The following is a 14,830-nucleotide window of genomic DNA, read 5'->3' on the forward strand; positions in this document are numbered from 1 at the left end:
GTACAACCAGACTGTTTAGGTATATTTACCTTACTACAACCAGACTGTTTAGGTATATTTACCTTACAACCAGACTGTTTAGGTATATTTACCGTACAACCAGACTGTTTAGGTATATTTACCTTACAACCAGACTGTTTAGGTATATTTACCGTACCATCAGACTGTTTAGGTATATTTACCGTACCATCAGACTGTTTAGGTATATTTACCTTATTCGTACCTACATTCACACTATTCTCACACTGTGTAGGTATACATTAGCTTCCGGGATCGTAAGGGTTGCACGTATTCCGAACAAGTGTAGTAAAAAAAAAAGTACCACTTTTTTGTTTATTGGTGGGGCTGATGTAGAATATTCGCTCTACTGGCAGCGACGTATGAAGGGATAGTGTGATCAGCATTATTCCCAACTGCTTTAACCTTCCCCAATTCAAGTCAGGTATCCGTCAAGGCTGAGTCGACTCGTGAAACGAACGGGAGAGCTTTAGGCAGGTTGTCTCGTACACTGTAGCGCTCGGCCACATATATTCTAAGTATGTTCATTATGATGACTAGTGTAGAATAAAATGTGTTAAAACTAATTGACAGCGTTACTTAAGCGTTAAATATTTCCTTAAGTAAGCTGAGTATAGGGGAATAAATATGTAGATATTATAAACCTGGACGCATGTGCGAAATTTTATCCTTGTGTTGCCCTGAGTCCACTCAGCCCTGTTGGGTACCTAACTTACATTGGGGAAAGCAAAGACGGCTGTGCATAGTGCTGACCACACAATCCCTTCATATGTCGAGATTAGAGAAACCGGTAAACTCTACTTCACTTGCCCAATGGACCGTCAGAATCGAAAAGGGAACTTCACTTTATAAACACTTTGTTACAAAACCTTAGTGACTGAAATTACGAAGTTTTCCAAAAAATTAACATTTACAAAACGTGAAAAAAAAGTGGAAAAAAGGCAATGTAAAAAAATAAAATAAGACACTTCTCTAATAAGTGCGTACGTCTTTTTAATTTAAACTGTCAACAATTTTTTTTTAATTTATACAATTGTGCTAAAATTATGATAACAAAACCTTGTCAGTTAATAACTTTTTGATGTGACAGACTTCGTGTATGAATACTTTGCCCTACCCCCCCCCCTCTCAATTTTGGTACTACTGAATGTAATCTACCAGAGATTCGAGTTGCTGATTAATTATACAAAAAAAAAGACAATCCATTATCAAAGTCTGTCACCTTCATTACCACACAGGACGTACACGGCCATTACATAAAGTCTATTGTTTTCATTTCTTTTAAAAATTCTCGCCTAAGTTATGTGCCCTTGGTTTGGGGTGCGAAGTGGTACAGTAAGGGGAGATAATTAATGCACAAGCAGGTTTGATTCGTATTCTCGTAATCAGCCTTTTGTTTTCGATGTGAATGGCATTTATAAACATAGAATTTACGATTTGTCTGGCCGGGCGTATTTTCTAATTAGTTTATGATTATTATTGCGTATTCGGTCTGTAATTATTTTTTAAATGTACAAATTGTAAAAATAATAGACATTAATCATTTAACTTATATAAATATTGATGATGATCGCAAAACGTTATAATTGTGCTCATGATTGTACGATAATATGTGATTAATTTTCCAAAAGTTGTAGGAATTTGAAACCGTGAATATCGCTTGGATTTGTCTTTTACGTCATTGTTTATAGGTCCCTTCTGGGTCCCGCCTCTGTAGGTCCCACCTCTGTTGGTCCCGTCTCTGTAGGTCCCGTCTCTGTAGGTCCCGTCTCTGTAGGTCCCGTCTCTGTAGCCGTCTCTGTAGGTCCCGTCTCTGTAGCCGTCTCTGTAGGTCCCATCTCTGTAGGTTCCATCTCTAAAGGTCCCATCTCTGTAGGTCCCGTCTCCTAAGATTCCACCTTTAACAAACGTACTTTTAAACATGACAGCACCCTACCACGTGATGCAACAAACCAATCAATAATCCCGACACATTGGTAGCCTTACTCTTCAGCAAGTGTCCGTGTTAACTAATATCTCATATTTTTTTTTTTAAACAAAATGTAATGAGAAAATAACACGCTTGTTTAAATATGTTGCATTGAGATGTATCGTGTTTTTTTACATTATTTAACGCCTATAATCTAATACCGTGTTGTTCAGTAATGGCGGCATATGTCGCTAAACCTCCGCGCGCATCAATTTACTTAATGAATTCTGGAATTTCATTTTCCTGACAAGACTAAAATAGACGACCTTTCATAAAAATCGACAAACCGTTGTCGTGTTCTTTTTTTTTTTTTCATTTTATTATGTTGTTTTGTTTGTTTTGTAATTGGGTTCGGCCGTTGCTATGGGAACCTGTCAATGTGGGGCATGTACACAAATCGTGTTGATGCAACAGGTGAGACCAAAACACGGAAAGATTGCTTGTTGTATGGGGATTTTTGAAATACTTCATTAAAGGTGATGTCTTATTGGTGGAGGGGGGAGGGTATACTTCTTTAAAGATGTCTTACGGGGGATGGAGGGTATACTTCTTTAAAGATGTCTTATGCGGGGTGGAAGGTGTACTTCTTTTAAGATGTCTTATAGGGAGGAGGGAGAGTATACTTTAAAGATGTCTTAGGTGGAGGGCTGGAGGTTACACTTCTTTACGATGTATGTATGTGTACTGAGTCCACCCAGCTCTGATGGGTACCTAACTCATGTTAGGGAAAGTAAAGGCGGCTGGGCATAGTGCTGACCACACTATCTCTTCATATGCCGAGGTCAAAGAAACAAGTGAACTCTACTTCACTTGCCCCATAGACCGTAAGGTTTCAAAGGGAAACTTTACTTACATTTTATGCGTATTGGATCCCATCTTGCATGATAGCTTTCCAGCTGGTCAAAGTGATAGGAGGTTAGACACGAAGCTGCGTTGTTGGTCGTTGTCCATGGTTCGAGCCACGATGGCGTCGACCTCTGCCATTCATTTCTTTCAAGTAATGATATATTTCTATTTATAACTGTTTCTATCGAAATACCTGATTTTATGTTCTCATCAATTTTACGTGAATTTAATTTAAATCGAGATTACATTTTTTGCGTGGGTTATTCCTTCTCCGAAATTGTTTCGTTTATTTTTTTATTTTATTTTTTAACTGGAATGAACGTATTTATATTTATCGTTAAAAACGGAAGTAGATGAGCTGTACATTATCTGCACTAATGATCATCAAATCACGGAAGTGGGGTTTTTTTCGTAACGTTTATTTTTTATCTTTTTTTATTTTTAGTTTTCTAGTGGGTGCTCTTTTTCAATATTTATACACTTGTAAAAACTATAGGTTATTCTAAATTAGGAAAAAAATAGTCAACAGTAATTAATTTAATACTTTTATTAGTCTGATGCAAAAGATCTTCAGTGCAAAAAAAAAATATTTTAAAGTGTAATAATTAACTTTTTTTTTTAACCGCTCTCAATTTTAAATTGAGTTGCGTCCCTTATCTAGGGTTGTCTTTTCCTGGGCTTTTTTTTTTTTCGTTTATATGGGTAAAAAAATATTGTAATTATCAGGCGCCGCTGGTAGCCTCGGTGGTTTGAATGCTGGGACGGTGAGAGGGTGGGGGGGGGGGGGGGTGAAATGAAATTAGTGAATTAATGAGTTTTGTTTGAATGTATGTGTGATCAATCTTCTGTGTAAGCTGGTTCGAATCTACAACCTTCTATTTTTTTACTTTTGTTTTTCGACTTTCTCTACTTAATACAACATAATCACCATCGTTACCATCAGAAAGCAAACACGCTATCACAACACGCGCACCAGCACACACACACACACCAGCATACCCACACACCAACACACACACACACCAAAACACACACACCAGCGCACAAGCACGCACCAGCACACACACACACACACACACACGCGCGCGAGCACACACACACCATCACACTCAAACACACACATATAAACATCGTATTTCATCGCCTTACGTGTCCTTCATCCTTTTTGTGGATGGTTTTTTTTTGTCTATTTTTTTTTAACATTTTTATTTCTCTCCTTTTTAGTCTAATTTTTTAGCTCTTTTTTATATTTTTATTAACCATTTATGTTTTCATTTGGGCCTATTCTTTCTCCCCTTTAGGAACTTATTTTCTTTCTTATTTTTACCCAACTTTTAATCGTCCACACTGTCTGAGTAATCTTCACTACAGTGCGTCTGGGTGCCGAGCTCAATATTTTATCAATTGATTTTTTAAGTACATTCCTCGTCTAGAGCCCTATTTTTCTATTTGTGCAACAAATATTGGATACATCGCCTGGAATACTCTATTTTTTTGTTATTATAAATGGTGTGATCAATATTAGAAAGATGAGGTTCTACGGTGTGTAGGTTTAAGATTGTAGGTCTACTCAGAACTCGATAGTTGTAGATGGGGGTCTTTTTTATATTAGGCTGTCTCGTTGTTAGAGATATGGTTTTGGTTATTTATAGGACCGCTAAGGTTAAGGTTAGGGCTTTGGTGTTTCGTGGCTAAGGATAGTTGTAGAGGAGTGTGGATTAGGTTTAGAGTTATGTTTGATGGCTAAAGCAAGGCTAAGGATAGTTGTAGAGTAGTTTTGGGTTAGGTTTAGAGTTATGGTTGATGGCTAAAGCTAGGCTAAGGATAGTTGTAGAGTAGTTTTGGGTTAGGTTTAGAGTTATGGTTGATGGCTAAAGCAAGGCTAAGGATAGTTGTAGAGTAGTTTTGGGTTAGGTTTAGAGTTATGGTTGATGGCTAAAGCAAGGCTAAGGATAGTTGTAGAGTAGTTTTGGATTAGGTTTAGAGTTATGGTTGATGGCTAAAGCAAGGCTAAGGATAGTTTTAGAGTAGTTTTGGGTTAGGTTTAGAGTTATGATATGGTTGATGGCTAAAGCTAGGCTAAGGATAGTTGTTAACTAGTTGGGGTTTGGTTCAGGGCTATGGTTAGAGAAACCATTGAGTTTAGCATTAGTTAAGAAAGATTTTTTGACACACAAAAAAACACAACGAAGAAATTCTTGTTCGGGTTAAACTTTTGACCTCATGACGTCACACAGGTGAACTCAGGTGTAACATAGAACCTCTGGAAGCGACTACAGCTGGTGGCTTTGTCTGTGTGTGTGTATGTGTGAATGTGCCGTTGTCGGTGGTAGAAAACAGCGTGTACGATCATCTTTGACGTTTCCGCAACTTCCGGTGCTGAACTGCCGCCGCCATCTTGGTCATGCGTACTACGCCCGAGGCGGCCAGTGTGGAGAGAGAGATGGTTGATAATGAGGTGTACGTGTGTGGTTGATAATGTCACCGCGATCAACGTGCGGATGATAAATATTGACTCGGGAAACGTACGGGTTCTTTTAGTTGAGTTTGGCAGTTTTTTTTTATGTATGGTCTTTTTTTGTTGTTTATTTTTTTATGGGGGAGGGGGGTTCGTTTTTTTGTTATTTTTTTTTTTTTTTTGTTCTAGATTTTATTTTTTCCACCTCGATTGACTTCCAGGACGTCCGCTGTTAACTGAAATAAAGTTAATATAAGCTAAAGCTAATGGTGTTTCTATATTTAATATCATGACAGGAGCGACAAACAATGGGCTAGAATTGTTGTTTTTTTTACAAATATGTATTCGATGTGACGAGGTCATGTTTACCCACGGGACGATAAGCCCGTGGGTGTGGTGCTGTCTTGTTTCGTGAAGGATGTCAGTGTCTTAGATTGAACCCCACACACCCACACAAAATCACCACCTCACACCAATCATGTTTTTTTTTCCCCAGACATTTCGCTCCGTAGGGCATTTTTAATTTTCCGTAAGGTGAGAATTTGAAACATTTTTGCGCGCAAATATGAAAATGATTAAAGTAGATATTTTCTATTTATTTATTTTTCTTAATTCGTCCGATAAAGCGAGGGGGGGGAGTGGTGGGCGTGCTCTGGTGAGGGCGGGGGACAGCTATTCCACCCCTACGGAAAGATGCATGAAATAACACTGGTTCCAAAGCCAAATTTGTTTTCGTCATTGGAAAATATTGTGTATTAAGAACATTTTCTTTTACTTTCTTTTGTTTTAGGGGCTAAGTCTTAATTAGGAGCTGTTAATCTACAGCTCCGGAGCCGTTGTGACTTGCATCCAGCTGTTTTAGAATAAATAAATACATCTCTATTTTTTTTTATAAATATGTGTAACAAGGTAACAAGTATAACATTGTAAACATAAAATCTGTATACATATGGATTATACTATCTAAAATATAAAAATAGTACGATTGTGTGGCTTCTAAAAATATTTTTTTATCAGAAATAATATAAACTTGTAGCCCTAAAACGGTTGTCGACCCTTGGTCTAAATCTCCGAATCTCTTATCTTTTCATTGCTTTAACAAATGAAATAAAAAAAACTGAGTAAACGGCTGAAAGTTCTAAAAATAAACATTGTCAATACACTTAACCGCCCGGCTACAATGGCTGAATCCAAGCTAAATTATAAATGTTTTTGTTACTGCCGTCCATTAACTCGGGAATAAATAATTCACGGGCTCTTGAAACTGGCTGGAAAAATGTTTACTATCGCAGAATTTCATAGCCTTTTGTTGTTTCTTTTTACTGTAATACTTGGCTTTTCTTTTTTTTTTAGAAACGAACCTTAGTCGTAAATTGGTTTTATTTATTCAAGATTGTAAGCGACAAATATCCTTTCCATTCTTTGAAAAATGAAGTTGTTGTTTTTTTGTTCTCTTGAAGACTGTATCGTTTTCATAACATGACCAGAGGTGGAATTTTCCTTGTACTTTTCCAGTATTGAATTCATTTTGGGGTGCTAAAACGTGAGTTTAATTTTTTATTTTAAAAACTCCATGAGAGGAATGTTTTATTTTCATGAGTAGTGTACAGATTTTCGGACTCGAGTTTTCGTGGGTTTTCCTATCATACCCATAGTCAGGGGCGAATTAAAGTTGGCGGGCCCCTATGCTGATGCCAAATGTGCCCTCAGAAGTATCCGCCACTGCAAAGAGTCAATGAAGAGCTTCAGTAACTTCTCTCAGAACATATCGAACCTATTTTGGATGTTGCTAGTACTATTATTCTTTCCTTACTCAAGTCCTACTCTGCTCACGTTGATTTTTAGCTCTAACCCTAATCTAAACTATACTGTGTTTATTCACCATAACGATAACAGAAGTTCTTTGTTATGAAGCAAACGGATATTTCTGTGTAGAGTTAAGATGCTCCTACTTAATTTATTATCATTTGGGCTTGAAACCTTATTGCGTGTGCTCTAAAATTAACACTATGTCAATTACTCATAATGCTACACCTTATAACAAAACACTCCAGTGAGAGTGAAAAAATGTACTGTTATGCTACATTATATTTTAGTACAAGTCTCCATACATTGAATCACATTAAAATAAATGAATAAGTATTGTTAACGGGATATTTCAAGATGTTATCACTATTTTAAAACACGTGAGTTGTATGTGTTAAAGTACAACTATTAAAGGCCAACACTTTTGAGAAAATTGACTCCTATTTTATACTTTAACAGTGTTTTATCGATAATTTTTCTAAATCTAGCTTTACATTACTCAGTTTGTTCGTTTCATTTTACTTTAGTCCATTTAATACTTAACATTGTCAATAGGTATTGTGTACTATAGTGTGGATACGTATTTCGCGATTTCATTGACTATCAATAGCTACCAAGGGTTAAAGGATAAAAGGTAATTTTTCTTAGCAACGGGATTACGTGGTAATTTATTTTTCGTCGGGAACTTTTTCGTTATGTTAAGCTTAGGATAAAGTTTAATTCTAGTGTTGAGCTTAGAGATGAGCATTATTAGAACGTTTGTGAGTACAAATTTAGCGTCTGATGCCCTTTTTAATTAAAATTTTGGCTTCGTTCTTTAATCTATAGTCGAGTGGTCAGTCGACGGGTTGGTCAGTTGGTCGGTCGACGGGTTGGTCAGCTGGTCGGTCGACGGGTTGGTCCGTTGGTCGGTCGACGGGTTGGTCCGTTGGTCGGTCGACGGGTTGGTCAGCTGGTCGGTCGACGGGTTGGTCCGTTGGTCGGTCGACGGGTTGGTCCGTTGGTCGGTCGACGGGTCTGTCAGCTGGTCGGTCGACGGGTTGATCAGCTGGTCGGTCGACGGGTTGGACACGTGTTGGTCAGTTGGTCGGTCGACCGTTTATTTGGCTGATAGTCCAAGTAATTGGCGCTTTGTATAGTTAACAGACCTTTTTTATCGGCGAGGGCCAGGGTCTGTTTTATTATATAAAGTGCACCTTCAATTTGTCTATCTAAGAAGTCAAATCTATTAGCCAATAGGTCAGCGTATGTAAATTCGGACCCTCCAGTCATTCGGTCGATGCATTGTACTTTGACAATAGCTCGACCAATTAGTCTAGATCCATTTGGTCGTAGTCCATAGACCAATCCCTCCCCGGTACGTCTGATTAGGGACGGTCATGGCTTGAATAATTAAGGCGACTGTCTTCCTAGTGGGTACCAGCTAATTACCCGGACTTTAACGAACCTACGCCTGCCCCGCCCCGTTAAACCCTCTCGCCGGCTTGTTTAAATATTCACTTACGTCTACTGTTGCCTTTTGCTACTCACTAACCTGACTACAGACTGTCTACCATTTCTTTAAATTGTGAGGTGTTTGTCTTTGTTTTGTTTGTTTTTGTTGTTTTGGGTTTTTTTTTTTTTTTATTCCCTAACCCGATGTTGAATGTATAGTGCCGTTAGGTATTTGGTCGTTTAATTGTCACTTAGTGACTGAAGTAATTTTCTTTTTTTGTTTGTGGGTAGTGAGTGTAAAAGGGTTACAGTTATGGAACTTGTGGGAGTACTGAGTTTGTGTTTTGTACTTATCTGCCCCTGTGTTTAAGGGTAGTACATAGTGACCTGCATGTAGTATTGTCTTTTATCAGTGCCACAGTTCTTGGTTAGTTAATACTTATATATGAAATATATTAACGGTTGAATTGGAAAGGGGGAAGGGGGTGGTTTAGGGTAATTGTTGAGCTAGCCAGTGGCTAGCGCAATGTAATTTTAGAGGTGGAGCTTAACCCAGTGGCGGATTAAGTTGATGGGTGAATGGGGGGGGGGGGGGGCTGATCTGGTTGCAACATTTCATTCCCAACATTCTGTAAAGGGGGGTGGGGGCCTAAAACGTTTTAGTTATGAACAGTCCTTATCATACATTAGGCCCCATATCTTAGTCTAGGGTCTCTGATAAGTGGCTCAAGAAAGCTTACTGTGGGGGGCCCCGGAATAATTAAGTCAGAGACCCCGGAAGTTTTAATCAAGGGCCCCTAGAAAATTAGAGGGTAACTTACAGCCGCATACGTTGAATCCCATCTAAGGACAAAAATCGCGCTAAATCTGCCCATTAAAACAAAATGTTGAAAGTGCTAATTGTATTTAAAATGCCCATTCTTTTCAATGTTTCATTGTTATTTATTAATATGGCTTGAAATGTACTCATTCAAGAGTCCACATACGACTCATAAGCCTTAAGTTACCGACCACTGTCTCAATCAGGGGCGTAGCGGGGGGCGGACCGCACCGGGTGACACCATTTAGGGGTGTGACACCAAGGCATAAAATAGCAAAATATATAGAGAAAAACTTGAGGGGGGTGCAAATTGAAAGTTTGAGGGGGGGGGGGGGTGCAAATCGAAAACTTGAAAGTTTGTCCCCGGGAAGTGTCGCTACGCCTCTGGGGGGGGGGGGTGACACCATTAAGTGCCGCACCGGGTGACTCCCGACCTCGCTACGCCACTGGTCTCAATTAACCCAAAAGCTCACTAACAAAACAAATATATTTAAAAATTGAAACCAAACTTCGAAAAAACAGAATTACAACCTGGCAATGAGTAGTTTATGCAAATATATTAATTACATTCAACCCAAATTCCCGGTCCAATTTATCTGGCGAAAAAAAAAACTGTCCTTACATCTAAAAATAAACCACTCCACATGAGTGTCGTATTATTGAACAGATAACAAAAAAGTCTTTATGTACGGCTGGGTGACTGATAGTAGTCCATGGCCATTCATGCATAGCGAATGACGTCAAAGCGCTATAATAATGTAAAACTCCTTATATTTACAGCCGGGTAAGCGGTATTTCTATCACTGTTGTAATAACCTTGTGAAGTACGGCGACTTATCGATATTCAATGTGAATTATTCTTACCGTTTCAGAAATATCGATTTTTTTTTTCATTGATTGTGTGTGATTTAAAAAAAATCAATTCTTGTAATCGTTGATTCAGCAGTTGCATTGAGAAGCTCCCATAATACTCAATGTAGTCAGTGTATGTGTTCGGCCAATTTTAATGAAAATATAAATGTTCATTTTTTAATTATAAATGACCTCTTTTGTATATAACCCCCCCCCCCCTATTTTCTCTGCATTCATAATCTCTGTTCATACAATGAAATGATTGTTAATTGTGTATGTCGGTAAATTAAAATAATTCAATGCACAACAAATAAATGATTGCTGTCGACGAACGATGCAGCGGTGTAGCCACAATTTCAGCTGACACCTACCTAGCTAGGCTAGGGGCTTCAACCCTATCATTATAGTCCGAACCAGTGGCGTCGCTAGGTCGGGAGGCACCAGTTACGGTAACTGAGGGGGGGGGGGTGTCGCAGTGAAAAAACCTTTTAACGCGTCTTGTTTTAAAAATAGATAGAACAACCTTATAAAAACGTATTATGATAGTTAGAACAAATTTACCAATTTGACCCAATGACCCACTTTGTCCAAAAAAAACCTTGGTCCAAATACCTCTTTGGTCCAAATATCCCCTTGGTCCAAATACCCCCTTGGTCCAAATACCCCCTTGGTCCAAATACCCCCTTGGTTCAAATACCCTCTTGACCCAAATACCCTCTTGACCCAAATACCCTCTTGACCCAAATACCCTCTTGACCCAAATACCCTCTTGACCCAAATACCCTCTTGACCCAAATACCCTCTTGACCCAAATACCCTCTTGACCCAAATACCCTCTTGACCCAAATACCCTCTTGACCCAAATACCCTCTTGACCCAAATACCCTCTTGACCCAAATACCCTCTTGACCCAAATACCCTCTTGACCCAAATACCCTCTTGACCCAAATACCCTCTTTACCCAAATACCCTATTGACCCAAATACCCTCTTGACCCAAATACCCTCTTGACCCAAATACCCTCTTGGCCCAAATACCCTCTTGGCCCAAATATCCTCTTGACCCAATGACCTTTTTGACCCGTTTCACTTCACACACCAATCTCTTTCTACTCAATGCCACTCTAAACAAGCACCCACTACCACAGTAGTCACTTTACTATAAGCCAGTGTCACTATAAAAACTGTCCAAAAAAGACCTCAAATCAACTTTCCGTTGACGCCATTTGTAATTTTTTTTTTATGTTCAGTGGAGCTCCTTCTATAACTTCCAACAAACAAACACATTGTCGAATATGCCAAACAATACTAGAGGACAAAATGGTCGCATATATAACAAGACCTAATTAATTAAAAAGTTCACTTTAAATTATGTTAATCAGACATTGTTCTCAACAATGTCTGTTAGTTTAATATATGTATATATTGAGGTCACCTCCCCTCTTCTCCCCCCCCCCCCCCCCCGGTCTATAATACTGACGTCCTTGCATCATATCTCACCTGCCCTAATATGTTTCTTCTTACTGGGTCTGCTAAAGACGCACAGTGCCGATGTTTTCTTATATAAAATTCACGAGCGAGTACACACACACACACACACACACACAAACACACACAATGCACTACTCACTGGAGATGAAAGCAACAGAATAATGAGCATTATCTTGCGCCTCGCGGATCTATTAACCCTTTCATCCCCCGACCTCACCCCTCCCCGGGCCTTGTCTGAGCCTCACCTGACATGACGTCATGGCGTGCATCTTTCATTACCCCCGGGACATGTTGGTGCAGTGGGTTAAAAATGATAACGGCTTTGAAATCTTTGATGTGCCGCTCTATATCGCTCTCTTACTCTACCTTTTGTCGTGGTTTTTTTTTTTTTTTTTAAAGAATAAGCGGAGTGTAAAGGGTTAAAGTGAATTGGAACGAGTGGTATTTATTTTGCACGTGTGTGTGGGTGTGCGGGAGTTATAGGATGTGTTTCGTCTTCTTCTTCGTTCTTAATTTTTTAGTGTTGGACGGAATCCCTCCAGCACAATTAAGTATAAGAGTCAACTGGTTATGCACCATTGAGGCCATTGACTCCGATTTCAGCCTGCTTTTCTTTTTGGATTTGCTTCCATAGCCTTTGTCCAACCAAGAACAAACTACAAGGCAGCAGTTGTTTGATTTTGGAGTTGTCTCTCCTAGAAGAGTGGCTGTCCCCAGCTAACGAGCCTCATCTGCTCCTCATCTGCCCGAGGTTTCGAACTCGTGGCTTTTCAGTTTAGCAACCATGAGCTTTACCGACTCGAACACGTGTGTCGTGATTTGTGCCTAGTCACGCGACTTAAGTCCGTGAGCAGTTCAAACAGCGGATGTGTCAGTCAGCAAAAAACGTCCTCGACATTGGGGACTCGTGTGTTCATCATATAAAGTGTCATCTGTTTTTGTTTCGTAAAAAACAATGCAAGAGGTAAAAGTGTGATTCGTCTGTGCAATTTTTTTAAAACCCCGGACCAAAGTGTAAAATAAGATATAGTACATTTTTCAAGGAGCATTGACTCTTGTCTTTATACATGAATTATAGCCCTTGAATGAGACATTTTAGAACTTGGAATTCGTGGTATTTACTTCTTATTATTCGACGGTTCTACTTTGTACAACAATGAGTTCTTCCAAAAATAGGATTGGTAGGATGCTAATTTTGTGTTAATTAACTTCAATTTAATTAATTTCAATTTAGGATCTTTGGGGTTTGTAGTAGGATTAAAACTAACTAAAACAAGTGGTTGGGTTAAGATTATGTTAACATTCGAAAGTAGCATTATCAAATATAGTAAACTATAAACTAACCTATCACCCCTATTTTTAGAAGAATCCATTTTCTGATAGTAGCTGTGGAAAAAAATTCCACATGTTAATGTGCGATATTAAAAAGTGACCTGGTGGGTTTAATGACATCAGCTGCTGGGTTTGATGACGGGGTCACAGATGTTGTTGTCGTTGTTGGGGTTCGAGTGTTTGTACGTCTCTGTCACGTGTTTTGTTGGTTGAGTGACAGTTAGTCATCAAGGTGACCACGCCAACTAAAAAAACAAACACTTCCGGGTTAGGATGATGCAAAAAAAATAATTTTAAAGCTTGTGAATACAGTCTGGAATGCAAGGTTCGATATGACCGATTATTTCCTTGTTATGGAACAGTGGAATGGTGTGGTCCATTGGTAGAGCACATACGTACTATCCTGAAAGTCTTGAGCTCCATTATCAAGTTTGTGTCGACGCGGCACTTGTTGGCGTAGCGACCCTTCCCGGCGCCCGCGGACAAATTTTCAATTCTTATCGCTAACTACTATTTCTAGTCTAACCCTAACGCCTCAATGCATTCTGTTGCCAATTAATGACATAATCACTTAATTGCAATATAATTGTTAGCGTAATTCTATTATATTCTTTTTAACAGATTACTATTTAAAAAATTGTATTTCTATCTTAATTTTTCAAATTTCATTTTGTCGTTTCAGCCATTTAAAATTCTTTCAACTCCCTCGAGTTCTAGACATCTCTCCGGGAATTCCCTAACCACTCTCTACTCAGGCGGAGGACTTCATCCTTCCCTCCATCCATCTCGTCCCTCCGGTATTAATTAGAATCGACTCGTGCTATAAATAGCCTGGGTCGGCCGCGCCACAATATCGCACCGTTCGGCACAATTATTACATCGGGCTGAACGCAGGCATGTGGTCTTGCATTGTGCTATTTAATTCATTACTTATTCAGTACATATGTAAGGGGCTGTTGGGTTCTGGTTACTTATGCTGATTACAAAAAGCCAAGGTGTTAAGAATAACTAGCTTACGTGATGTCATCAATGTTAGTGTTTTGTTGTTGTTGTTAATAAATAGTATGGTGTTACCTGCATATGTTCAACTTTACGCCGTCTGTATGCGTGTCTTTAATAGAAAAGTACAAATTTAATGACAAATAATTAATTTATTTTACGAATTATCACTTCTTTAACTCTCTCCAGCCTAGTATGCTACACACAGTTTACGGTACTCTCTCTAGCCAAAAATGCTGCATACACAATATTTCTACTCTGTCTAACCTACTATGCTACTTACACGCATATTTTACTCTCTGCAGCCTAGTATGCTACATACACGCTAATTCTACTCTCTGCATTGTTCCGTATACTCCCCATTTCTACACTCCCCACTCTTAACTGCATGTTTCTTCCCCCTGCAAGTAAGTCATTGAACCACCCCCACCCCCACGACATACACACACCCCCACCCCCACCGTAGGTCACTGAACCGCACGTACAGGTAATTCTCTCTTTGCTGCGCTCAGGACAAATGTTGTTATTGATCCTTCGATTTGTTTGAGGTTCTCAATGTTTTGTTACGATTTGTTTGAGGTTGTCAATGCTTTGTTAAATCACCGCTGTCCTTGCGATCATCGGTTATATTTGTTACGATATGTCAATTTGACACATTTCTTTGTTAAGATATGTCAATTGTATACATTTCTTTGCTACGATCTGATGTCACCTTTACATATCTTTGTTATGAGATGTGTCAATTTTACACATTTCTTTGATACGATATGTCAATTTGACATAATTCTTTGTAACGATATGTCAAT

At 38.9% G+C, this 14,830-nt stretch overlaps 1 protein-coding gene across 5 annotated transcripts in view; it reads left to right on the plus strand.

Annotated features, from left to right (window-relative positions):
• The window catches only part of LOC131935677 (calmodulin-A), a 124,160-nt gene that overhangs the window by 65,548 nt on the left and 43,782 nt on the right, over positions 1 to 14,830 (plus strand). The gene's annotated exons all lie outside the window — the stretch shown is intronic.

Source organism: Physella acuta, unplaced genomic scaffold (assembly GCF_028476545.2).
Source record: "Physella acuta isolate Inbredline_101_S28 unplaced genomic scaffold, ASM2847654v3 ptg000152l, whole genome shotgun sequence".
Lineage (NCBI taxonomy): Eukaryota > Metazoa > Mollusca > Gastropoda > Physidae > Physella > Physella acuta.